At 39.8% G+C, this 13,286-nt stretch overlaps 1 protein-coding gene across 2 annotated transcripts in view; it reads left to right on the top strand.

The window, feature by feature from the left end:
* Positions 1–13,286, top strand: part of LOC132820599 (testican-3-like) — a 525,001-nt gene that overhangs the window by 14,695 nt on the left and 497,020 nt on the right. The gene's annotated exons all lie outside the window — the stretch shown is intronic.

Below are 13,286 nucleotides of genomic sequence, written 5' to 3'. Positions count from 1 at the left end.
CTATTAGATTTAAAATAGTGATGGAAAAGAATAGACAGGATCTAAAAGTTGAAGTTCTAAATTGGAGAAAGGCCAATTTTGACAGTATTAGGCAAGAAGTTTCAAAAGCTGTTCGCAGATAAAGGGGCGGCTGGAAAATGGAAAGTCTTCAGAAATGAAATAATGAGAATTCAGAGAAAGTATATTCCTGTCAGGGTGAAAGGAAAGGCTGGTAACTGTAGAGAATGCTGGGATGACTAAAGAAATTGAGGGTTTGGTTAAGAAAAAGAAGGAAGCATATGTCAGGTACTGACAAGATAGATCGAGTGAATCCTTAGAGTATAAAGGAAGTAGGAATACACTTAAGAGGGAAATCAGTAGGGCAAAAAGGGGACATGAGGTAGCTTTGGCAAATTCAGATAAGGAGAATCCAAAGGGTTTTACAAATACATTAAGGACAAAAGGGTAACTAGGGAGAGAATAGGGCTTTTGTGTGGAGCCACAGAAAATGGGGGAGATACTAAACAAGTATTTTGCATTAGTATTTACTGTGGAAAAGGATATGGAAGATATAGAAAGTAGCGAAATAAATGGTGACACCTTGCAAAATGTCCACATTACAGAGGGTAAATTGCTGGATGTCTTGAAATGCGTAATGGTGGATACATCCCCAGGACCTGATCAGGTGTATCCTAGAATTCTGGGAAGCTAGAGAAGTGATTGCTGGGCCTCTTGCTGAGATATTTGTATCATCAATAGTCACAGGTGAGGTGCCGGAAGACTGGAGATTGGCTAATGTGGTGGCATTATTTAAGAAGGGTGGTAAGGACAGTCCAGGGAACTATGGACCAGTCGGTGCTGGGCAAGTTGTTGGAGGGAATCCTGAGGGACAGGATGTACATGTATTTGGAAAGGCAAGGACTGATTAGGGATAGTCAACATGGCTTTGTGCGTGGGGAATCATGTCTCTCAAACTTGATTGAGTTTTTTGAAGAAGTAACAAAGAGGATTGATGAGGGCAGAGCAGTAGATGTGATCTATATGGACTTCAGTAAGGTGTTCGACAAGGTTTTCCATGGGAGACTGATAAGCAAGGTTAGATCGCACGGAATGAAGAGAGAGCTAGCCATTTGGATATAGAACTGGCTCAAATATAGAAGACAGAGGGTGGTGGTGGAGGATTGTTTTTCAGACTGGAGGCCTGTGATCAGTGGAGTGCCACAAGGATTGGTGCTGGGTCCTCTACTTTTTGTCATTTACATAAATAATTTGGATGTGAGCATAAAAGGTACAGTTAGTAAGTTTGCAGATAACACCAAAATTGGAGGTGTAGTGGACAGCGAAGAAGGTTACCTCCGATTACAACAGGATCTTGACCAGATGGGCCAATGGGCTGAGAAGTGGCAGATGGAGTTTAATTCAGCTAAAGGCGAGGTGCTTCATTTTGGGAAAGCAAATCTTAGCAGGACTGATACACTTAATGGTAAGGTCCTAGGGAGTGTTGCTGAACAAAGAGACCTTGGAGTGCAAGTTCACAGCTCCTTGAAAGTGGAGTTGCAGGTAGATAGGATAGTGAAGAAGGCATTTGGTATGCTTTATTTTATTGGTCAGAGTATTGAGTACAGGAGTTGGGAGGTCATGTTGTGGCTGTACAGGACATTGATTAGACCATTTATGAAATATTGCATGCAATTCTGGTCTCCTTCCTATCGGAAAGATGCTTGAAACTTGAAAGGGTTCAGAAAAGATTTACAAGGTTGTTACCATGGTTGGTGGATTTGAACTATATGGAGAGTCTGAATGGGCTGGGGCTGTTTTCCCTGGAGCATCGGAGGCTGAGGGGTGACCTTTTAGAGGTTAACAAAGTTATGAGAGGCATGGATAGAATAAATAGACAAAGTCTTTTCCCTGGCGTGGGGGAGTCTGGAACTAGAGGACTTAGGTTTAGGGTGAGGGGGGAAAGATATAAAAGAGACCTAAGGGGCAACCTTTTCACGCAGAGGGTGGTACGTATATGGAATGAGCTGCCTGAGGAAGTGGTGGAGGCTGGTACAATTGCAACATTTTAAAAGGCATTTAGATGGGTATATTAACAGGAAGGGTTTGGAGGGATATGGGCCGGGTGCTGGCAGGTGGGACTAGATCGGGTTGGGGTATCTGGTCGGCATGGATGGGTTGGACCGAAGGGTCTGTTTCCATGCTGTACATCTCTATGACTCTTTACTCTACATCAGCCTTGTCAGGCCCTGATGTACTTTTTCGCATGTTAGGAAGAAGAGAGAGAAATTGGTCCTTGGCTGGAATGTAATTTTCTTTATAAGAGAAAATGGCTCCTGATTTGCATTTAAAAAAAATTAATTTCTGAGCTCCTGTTTAATTTACTGGGTTCTTGTCAGTATGACATACTACTTCTATGTACTATATTTAAATTATTGCATGTAGTTCTCACTTTGTAGGATATTTTCCTGTTACTGTTTCTGCCATAGTTTTTCTACCACACTTTTCAGTCATACATCACCTCGAAGGTAAACAAGGCTAAAGAAGAATTGAACAGGTTAGGTATATGCAAATCCAAATTAAGGAAAGTGACTAAGAGGCTACCAAATACACAGAATCTTTAATCTGGCTCATCAGTCAGGTGAACCAGTGAATAAGGTTTTGTAATATGGAAACTTTTACAGTATCATTATTTAATTTACACCCAATTTGTTTTTGCATATCTTTTGTCCAGGTTTTTCCTTTAAGGTCTCAGCCTTTTGAGATTGACGAAGGTCTCAAAAGCCTAGGTTTGCACTTAATCACAGCTTTCTTTGTGCCTAAAATTCCCTGGATGCAGCAGTATGGGTATGAGTTAAGTACAGACGTTTTGACCCTTTCATCAGGCTAACGTTCTCACTATACAATGCAGATTTGTTTCCGTTATCTTCTAACAGATTTTGAGTCACTTTAATTTTGTTGGAACATTTTGTGGCTTTGTTCTTGAAATCAATTGTTAAAAAAAGAAGAGCTTGATGATTGCTCAAGGACTTGACACAATGTATAGATTTCTATGATCTGTGTCATAATATACTTCATCTTAAAGTTGGTATTAAGTGCTACATTTCTATTTCAGAAACAGAATGTGTGTTGGCGTCATGTGCCTTTTCAGGCTATCTCCCTGCAAAGCTGAGAGAAAATGTCAACAATTGATATAAACATTTGGCTTTAGAAAATTAATGCTTGATTTTTTGGTGTATGATAATGTTGGAATAAAGGAATTGCTAAATGAGAAAAGATAAAAAATTATTTGGTTTAGCCTCCTATCCTGGTAATTGCCTGACAGGCTCATTAAGTTTTTGACAAATCATAGCAATTAATCTATTGGTCTATAGGAAACCCAAAAGTAGGGAAAAACCCAGTGGTGGAGTTCAAACTCAATTGTTCCTTTGAGCAGTTGAAAATGTGTTGCTGGTTAAAGCACAGCAATGTGTTGCTGGTTAAAGCACAGCAGGTTAGGCAGCATCCAAGGAATAGGAAATTCGACGTTTCGGGCATAAGCCCTTCATCAGGAATGAGGAGAGGGTGCAAGGCAGGCTAAGATAAAAGGTAGGGAGGAGGGACTTGGGGGAGGGGCGATGGAGATGTGATAGGTGGAAGGGAGGTCAAGGTGAGGGTGATAGGCCGGAGTGGGGTGGGGGCGGAGAGGTTAGGAAGAAGATTGCAGGTTGGGAGGGCGGTGCTGAGTTGAGGGAACCGACTGAGACAAGGTGGGGGGAGGGGAAATGAGGAAACTGGAGAAATCCGAGTTCATCCCTTGTGGTTGGAGGGTTCCCAGGCAGAAGATGAGGCGTTCTTCCTCCAACTGTCGTGTTGTTGTGTTTTGTCGGTGGAGGAGTCCAAGGACCTGCATGTCCTCGGTGGAGTGGGAGGGAGAGTTAAAGTGTTGAGCCATGGGGTGGTTGGGTTGGTTGGTCCGGGCGTCCCAGAGATGTTCTCTGAAGCGTTCCGCAAGTAAGCGGCCCGTCTCCCCAATGTAGAGGAGGCCACATCGGGTGCAGCAGATGCAATAGATGATGTGTGTGGAGGTACAGGTGAACTTGTGGCGGATATGGAAGGATCCCTTGGGGCCTTGGAGGGAAGTGAGGGAGGAGGTGTGGGCGCAAGTTTTACATTTCCTGCGGTTGCAGGGGAAGGTGCCGGGAGTGGAGGTTGGGTTGGTGGGGGGTGTGGACCTGATGAGGGAGTCTCGAAGGGAGTGGTCTTTCCAGCACGATGATAGGGGAGGGGAGGGAAATATACCCCTGGGTGGTGGGGTCAGTTTGGAGGTGGCGGAAATGACGGCGGATGATACGCTGTATACGGAGGTCATGCTACATTTATCAAATAACGTATGTTAAATTACTCACTGCATCCCAAATATGTTATTTTTCCTGAAAGAAATCCATAATGCTACAACTGTCTAAATCAATGTTAGCTGCTTTCACTATGTCCCCATTGATCTCCCTTTGTTCTGTACATGAATACCATGCTCATAGTTACCCCTAAAATTGCAGGACATGTCCTTTGGTTCTACTCTTCTAAACGTAGTTGGAATAACTTGTCACTGTCTAAGTGAGATGGCTCCTTTAGAATCCTGTAAACAGCAATCGTATTTCAACTATCTGTTTTTCTAGTGAGAATATGCCTCAATAATTGTAACCCTCAATTTCCTTAATCAGTTTGTTTGTTCTCTTCTGCTTTGTTTAAAATTCTGCAGTATCCTTTCAGTGTATTGGCAACCAAATTAGTACACATTGTTTTATGTGTGATATTCAAATGATTTATAAACTGTCAGGATTATCTTGCTATCTCAGTTCAATATTAACCTTCTTAATACAAACAAATATCTGATTTGCTTCCATTACTATCGCTGAATTTTAGGACCCCACTTTGTTTCATCACTCATTCACAGGATGAGAGTTTTGCTGGTTGGGCCAGCATTTATTGCCTATACCTAATTACCCTTGGAAAAGGTGGCAGAGAGTTGTAATCTTCAAGCATTGCAGTCAATTGGCAGGTTTGTGTGGTGGAGGCTGCTGTAGGTACACCCAGTGTTCTATAAGGTTGCTGAATCAAAATCCTGGAGCTCCCATCTTCTTGTCAAATGTATTCTTTATCTTTTTCAGACTTGGAAGTCAACCATTTCATTAGTTTTGTTTTCTCTGAAACTCTCTAGCTTCAAATTATATTATAGAGGAATCGAGCATAGCTAATCCCAAAAGAGACTCCTGCTGGACTCCAGTGGGGTTGCATTTTCCCAGTTTCTGTAATACCACCTTCTGGATTTTGCTGGTCAACTAATTGTAAGTGTTTAATTTTCCACTGATGCCTACTTTTTTTCAGCACTCTGTCAAACTGATTGTTTGCTGTCCATTAAAGGAATTTAATTTCTTTCAAAAATTTGAGAAATTCAAGTAAATTGAAGAAACTTTCTTTTACACAGAAGCTATTAACTTAGATTAGGTTTCAGAAATTTAAAAAAAAATCTGAAAAGAGAAATGTGATTAGAACATGGTTCTGTTTTATTTTAAAACTGTTAAATATAAAGAGTCACTGTTTACTTAAATCCCGCTAGGTGCTCCTGCAGTGATTAAGAGAAACACTAATTGATTTTCAAAATTCTATGTTGAGTGACTTTTTTCTCCCATGTAGTCCCGCTTAAGTAGAAACAACATAAAATGGATATTTAATATTTTATCAGGAATTTTTTTTAGGTGTGAGTGTGAACAGTTTATATTTGCTGTGTACTGTGGTAGCCATGCATTTATTTACTATCAGCTCCCGAAAATGATACAATTTTCCCTGATTTGATAAACTACTTCAGTGTCTGCTTTTTGATTTCTTCCACCGAGCTCCAAGCTAATTTACTCTACAAAACCATAGGACACCACAGCAGTGTTGCTCAGTTGCATCTTCGGCTGGTCTTACTGTATTGTTGCAGAACATAGTGCCCCAACCCCAGTATTTGCAGTTCTTAAGTCCCATACTTGTTAAAGGTTCAAGCCATCCCTTCAGGTACAAAAGGATTTTGAAAGAAAATGCTGAAAAATGTCCAAAGTCCTAAGGTCTAACCCAAATCTGGCAAATCCCAATTTTTATTTTGTTATGGGCTATAGTTCAGGTTTTACCAGTTAAATAATCAACTGTCTGCTTATAATGTTTTTCGTGGTGCTTGGTGTCTGAAATTCAAAGTATGGAGATTAGACCAGGTAGCAGATTTGCTCTTTATACATTTCTTTTGGATAGCCAGGGTGTGTCTTCGAAGAACTGATGTATCCATTAATATGGCCCCAGGACAACATTATGATGGATTTCAGAGTTCCTTTAGAGTGTGGTGGGGTGGGTCTGCAGATCAGGAACCCTTTGGGATTGTTAGTTATGGGGATGATTGTGAATAAAGTGCACAAATCCTCTGTCCAAAATGTCAAGAAATGTCTTTATGAATTGAGGTGCTTTCCTCAATGCAGTGTAATATGCAAAATAGAGCTTTAAGTAACAGAAATTTACTTATTCTCCTTTGTGCATGTATCTTGTGGATACAAGGTGCTTAGGCTTGATTAGGGAAGGGGGTAGTGGGTGGAAGTTGGCATAAGGAGTATTATGAGGGGCCATGGGAGATATGTAGATGGTAAAGTAGATAAGAGGATCATTGAGAATAGGTAAGGTGGTAAAGGAGTATGATGGGCTACAGAGGGTAGGTCAAAGGACTAGGATGGCATATTGGGTATGAGAGACTATGGTGGGTGGTGAGGATGGCATGGTAGTTTGAGGAGCCATAGGGATTATTTGAGAGGCTTATGGTGACATTTGAGTTCAAGAGAACATTGAAGTTAGGTAAAGGCATACATTGGCATTGGCGCCTGGGAGGTGGGTGGGGGCAAATGGGGTCCATAAGGTAAGGGTGAAGCCCAGAGCAGTGTTTTAAATTTCCTTCACTTTAACATTTGGCTGCGGTGCAGAAGCCCTGAGGAAATCTTTCTGTCCATCCTACCTTGGGAGTCGGTAGCCTCCTCCATTCTTCTTGTTAACTAGCAAGAGCGGAAACCTGACACCACTCCCATACCTCCAGTTGGAAAATGCAGTTGGTCATTTTAAAGATCAGATTCTCACACCTGAGCAGGAAAAAAAACAGGGTCTTAGTGTTTACTAAACTCAGGACTTCTCTTGAATACTCTGTACCGGGAGACTGCTAAATATAAGCATGGACTCTGTAATTGCATATTCTTACAGATATTCTCTAATCAACTTTTTTAGACATGTTATTACTCACCTCTGGGCCAGATGGTACCTGAATCCAGGTTTCTGGCCCAGAGGCAGGTGCATTGCCATTGCTTACAAGAGCCCTCCTTGCACATTATTGCGTGTATTAAAAATCAGTGTGTTCTGGGATATTAGGACTCACTTTTGGAACAGGTGGGATTTGAACCTTAGCCTTCTGGCTCAGATGCAGGGGACATGACCATTGTGCCACAAGGGCCCTGCTTGTGCAGTACTATGCTGTTTCTGTGTAGGATTGTTTAATTGAAGGGTGATCTTGTGTTTAAAATGATTAAAGGAATTGATAGGGCAGATAGTATCTCTTTATAGCCTTTGATAGGGAGTGCAGAGCAATGAGGCATGACATTAAAATTAGTGCTAGGTAATTGAAAATTTCAAAACTGAGATAGATAGTGTTTTTTCCCTAGCAAGGATATTAAGAAACCATAATGGGTAAATTGAGATTACAGATTAGCTGTGCTCTACTTGATGTTCTGAAGAAGCCGAAAGGCCATTTCCAGTTCCAGTGTTCCTAATAGCAATTTGTGAAACAACTTGGAATTGTTGTTGACTTTGTCATTTCTGGCCTTTGAAACAAGTTAATTATTCCAACAACATAAATCCATTTTTAAAAAATGGAAATTTGGAAAAGCTACAGTAAGTTTTGTAATCACTGCGGTAGTAACTGGCAGATATAAAATTTGAGCTGTTAGACAGCAAAGGTGCCTTTTCTAAAATGGCAATTTTTCACTGTACAATGTTATTGAAAAAATATTCATTGCTTTGGTTCAATATTTTAATAAGAATATGTGGATTAATGGAGTTCAGTGGTGAATATTAATACTTCCTAAAAGAAAAGGTATATTGCATGATCTAATTGGAAACGTGTTTTTTTTAAAGTTGATGTAGTCTAAGAAAACAATGAAGCAGTTACAAATGGCAGCTAGGAGTGTGGGATAAATCATGCTTCAAATTGTAGAAATGAATTCAACACTTTAGCTGTTGCCCATGTCATTAACCTCTGTTTGTTGCAAACACTCTATCACTTCTCTAGCCCTTGAGGCAATAGTTTCCCATTGAAATTAACAACTGCAGCCTGTGTTCATGTTGTTGAGAGCACACTAACAAAATTTGAATATGACCTTCATCAGTAGGAGCTTCATGCTTTCTAATTGGAAACTCTTTACATTTATGTATATGATATTATATTATTACCGTACAAACATAAAATTGTAACTTTCCTATGAGTAGACATTAGAAGTGATTTCTGAAATATTTCTGAGAAATAGCACTTGCAGAGACAGCGGTAATTGGAAAATTGCAGACCAGCATACCATGATGTACATTTAATTCATTGAATTAAAAATGAGCTGCAGCTCAGTCAGTTCCAGAGTAGAGTTTCATGTGAATGCCCATTTCTGGTGCCTGATTGGAAAATCGATCCTATTATGAACTTCTTAATTGTTGCAATAAATATTCTATCGTCAGTTGGAACCATCCATTGCGAATGAAGGGGAAAACATCTGTGAAGTGACTGATGTCTAATCCGTTTCCTTTCCATTCACTACCCACCTCCCTTTCTAGATGTAAGACTTACCCAGTAAAGCATGCATTATATTCAACCGTTTATTAGTTCTGAACTGACTTGATAATGATAATGAAGATAGTTGCACATCACAGTTGCACAATGGAGCTGAACTTATGATTTTGTGTTTTTTTGGTAGGTAAAGAATTACACGAGGGAAAATACTTTTTGGGAATGGGTGTGATGTCTGCAGGTTGTGTCGGAATTTTAGTCCTTCAAATCTTGACTTTACTCTAGAGTTAGTTAGATCTCTGTATGTCTGTGATGGGTGAGAGTTGGACTTATGTTCTAGGAACACTAGGAGGATTTGAGTAGGATTGCAACATTAGAATTAGAATTGTCACCTTGTCTACAGACAGAAAGTTGAGGATGCTGTCCTGGGGAACATGATGGGAGTGTTCAAATGAACCCTTGTCCCATTTAGGTCATCAAGCAACTGTTGTTTGGTTTCCCTGTTTTTGGTTGGTTCCCATATTAAAATTCATGCATTGAAATAAAAGAGAGTTTGTGATATTTATAATCTTTTAAGTAACATATTTCTGTGAAAACCAAAAAAAAGCACGTAAATTGCTCAAAAGTACATTGTTCAAACAATTGTGGAAAAGTATCTTTCAGGTTCAAAAATGTGTTTTATATCTTGTTAAACATATTTTGCTAACTGCATCTAGGGACAAAACACAAATGAATAGCTACTATCCACGTTATTCTGCAGATTATGGTTTGATTAAAGGTTAAGTTCCTTACAGGATGGAAACAGGCCCATCAGCCCACACAACAGGCTAACCCACTTCACTCTGACTAATGCACCTAACACTATAGGCAGTTCACCTGACCTGCACATCTTTGGACTGTGGGAGGAAACCCACACAGAATATACAACCTCCACACACAGTTACCCAAGGCTAGAATTGGACCTGGGATCTTGTCGCTGTGAGGCAGCAGTGCTAACCACTGAGCCATCATGCTGCCCCACAGTATACCAGATGGTAATCATTTGGTTTTAAATCAGAGGATAAACAATGGTACTTTCAATTTTATCCTCAATAAAAAGAAGCCAATTATTAATTAATAATCTTTCCATCTTCTAACTTTCACGTTGTTTCAAACAGCAAACTGAAAATGTATTTGCACAAATGTTTGTGAATAGTTAATGACAAAGAGATAATGTATTCCTGCAATGTACAACTGTCTAAATTCAATATTTACTTTGTTTCAAAGACTTCAGGGAGGAAGAAAAGGCAGGTGGGGCTGGAGATTGGGGCAACAATAGTGAATGTTTAATGGAAAAGCAATGACCCCTGAACTGACTATTACAAAATTGTATGATTAAAAAGGCAATTGGCTTTGGTGATGTGGTGATGACCAAATATCCTGAAGTGAGATCTGGGTTTATTTTCTCACAAATGATTTCCATGATGTACTCTATTATCATTGAGGCAAAGTCTTGCACTGCAGATAACCTTGAAAATGGACCATAGACACTAGGCAAAAGGAAAGTGAATGAAGATGAATGCAACTTGCAGTTCTATTATGGGGAGAAAGTGAGGGCTGCAAATGCTGGAGATCAGAGTCAAAAAGTGTGGTGCTAGAAAAGCACAGCTGATCAGGCAGCATCCAAGGAGCAGGAGAGTTGACGCTTCGAGCATAAGCTCTTCATTATGATTCCTGAGGTCGAGCTTATTCTCAACATCGTTTCTTCTGCTTCTCGGATGCTGGCTGACCGGCTGTCCTTTCCCAGCATCACACTTTTTGATTCTGCAGTTCTATTATGTAAAAATGTTTTATTGAGGACATATAACCAAAGGAATTAGGAGCAGAAGTAATCAATTCAGCCTGTCAAGCCTGCTCCACCATTCAATAGGATCCTGGCTGATCTGTTTCTGTTTTGGATTCCATGTTCATGATTAACCTTTGATTCCCTTGCCTAACAAGATTCTATCCACCTCTGCCTTAAATTATATAATGAGCCCACCTCCACTGCCTTCTGAGGCAGAGAATTCCAAAATTGGACAATCCTCTGAGAGAACAAAAAAACTTCCTCCTCATATCTGTCCTAAACTGGAAAGCCCTAGTTCTGGACTGACCCACAAGTGGAAACATCCTCTCCACATTCACCTTGTCAAGACCATTCTGACTACTTCAATCAAGACACCTCCTACTCTTTTAAACTCCTGTGGAAACAAGCCTAACCTGTCTGACCTATCCTCGTAAGACATTCTGATTGTTCCAGTTGCCAATCTAGTGAACTCCTTCTGAACTCCCTCCAATGTGTTTGCATCCATCCTTAAATCACAGTGATCCTTGGCACTTGGAAGGAAAGCCATCACGCTAAGTGCTCCAGAGAAGCTGTTTTTGGGTTTTGAGTATTGAAGCTGGCCCTTTAGCTCTTGCCTGCCGCTTCCCCACCAGCACTGGAGAAGGAAGAGATGAGAAGAGAAATGGTACTTTTTTAAATGCATCACTAATCTTCATGTAGGATGTGGTGGTGCTTTGTACTTTATAGATACTGCTTTTAGACAGTGGTCTCCAGTAGCTTTATTCTCAGTTGGATTTTTGCCATATTTGCAGGTAAAAGATCTTTTTGGAGTAAAGCTGTACTCTGGATGTTTTGGATCTGGGAAGGTAACTGGAGCCAGAGGTTTTCATTTGAATAAACGAAGTTTGATGTGGATGTGATGATCTGGGTTTGAGGAAATGTTTGTGTTGGGAGGAGGCAGGGGTGGAATGGGGGTGATGCTGCTGGTGGTGGTTCCCTTTCTCTGGTTTATTTTCCCACAAACGATTTCCATGACATACTCTGAAACTCTGTTAGGAAGTGCTCAAGATCGCCCAGTTTATCTTCTCTGTCGGGGAAGTATGGTGTCTAATGATAGTAAAGGACCAAATAACGCACCGGAAATGCATAAAATACAATATAGAGAGTGAATCTGTATTTCACAGTTTTGTGTGAGAATGTACGGTGTTATTTCAGTGATACATTTTAAGATAATTCCAACAATATTAATTTGCCAATCAGTACAAGTTATGATTAAAGTAAATTATTATGCAAAAATATTTTCAGGAGCAGTTTGATTGAACAACCATACAAGCACCAGATTTCAGGTTTTGTTTTGTTATAGGATACTAACAGTAAGAATCCTCATTTGGGTACCATTAAACAGTTATCTTTTTACATCAAGTGTACAAATCAAAATTAAGATGCTGTACAACTACTACATGGCTTCAGTGTTTCAAAGCATCCTGATTTATTGTTTTACTTGGTCACTGCTTTACCAAATGTGGATTTCAGTACTTGTTTTACAATTCAATATTTTGTTGTGAACATTCAGTTTATTTTGCTGTTGCAGAACAGTATACTCAGAGGGTGCATAATGTTTTTATTTTAGATTTCAGTTTTGGCTTTTCACCTTAACTTATCATTAAGTCAATGTACTGAGATCCTACAATGCATCTTGCTAGATCATTTTTTACCCCTGAAACTTCTCTATATTCCCCAGCCAGATGCCTTTCTGTACAAGGGTACCGTAATGTTATTCAATACATTTTAAATGTCAACATGTATTGTTTAATGGCATGGTTTTGTCATAAATTTAAATTGCAGTTAAATAGATTGAAAAAGAAAGGTAGCGCTGCAAAGTCACCTTGTTTCAAACTCAATGAGAAAGAAAGAAATTGTCTAAATATAAAGCTTTCCATGACCTTAGAACTTCCTAAAATGCTTCAGTGATAAATTATTTTGAACTGTAGTCTTTTCTGTTGCATAAACATAGGCAAGCCAATATGTGCACCGCAAATTTCCCGCAAGAGCAGAACCAAATGATTAGTTTGTCGTCTTGTTCTCATGTTGGTTGATGAAGCTTGGAAATCTCTACTCCTTTTCAAATAGGACCACTTGCAAGAGTGGACAGGATATTTGATCATGAGATTAACATCTCGTCTGAGTGACACCCCTTGTGGAAGTGTGTAAAAAAATCAATGCTGCATTGGAATATCAGCCTAGATCTTATGCTCAAGGTCTTGTAGTATAATGCTTGGTAAGAGTTGGTGAATCTGTCAAATGGAGTGGTTTGTTAAGTGGAAAAAATATGTTGACGAGAGAAGAATTCAACACAGCAGGGGAAAGAGGTGCTATGTAATTTAAACCAAGGAATAACAGTCAATAAGCAACAATCCACAAAATGAAGAGGATAAAGTTAAAACGAACTAAGATGATACCAATTTAAAGGGATCCATGGTCCATGTAATACGATCCTGGTACACAAATAGGAGTGAAGAGATTCATAACATTCCTGTAAGGTGCATCACTGAATTCTACTGGTCCCAGATATCGGACCACTGACAAGGGTCCTGTAGGATGGTGAGGAGCTACATTGCCATTGACAGGCATTCCAAGAACTCAGCAGTTTATTTGCTTAATTAAAAACACTAATAAAAGCCACTTTTTGGG

This window comes from Hemiscyllium ocellatum, chromosome 1 (genome assembly GCF_020745735.1).
Source record: "Hemiscyllium ocellatum isolate sHemOce1 chromosome 1, sHemOce1.pat.X.cur, whole genome shotgun sequence".
Classification (NCBI taxonomy): domain Eukaryota; kingdom Metazoa; phylum Chordata; class Chondrichthyes; order Orectolobiformes; family Hemiscylliidae; genus Hemiscyllium; species Hemiscyllium ocellatum.
The sequence above is the reverse complement of the archived record's forward strand: the minus strand, read 5'-3'. Positions and strand labels throughout refer to the sequence as shown.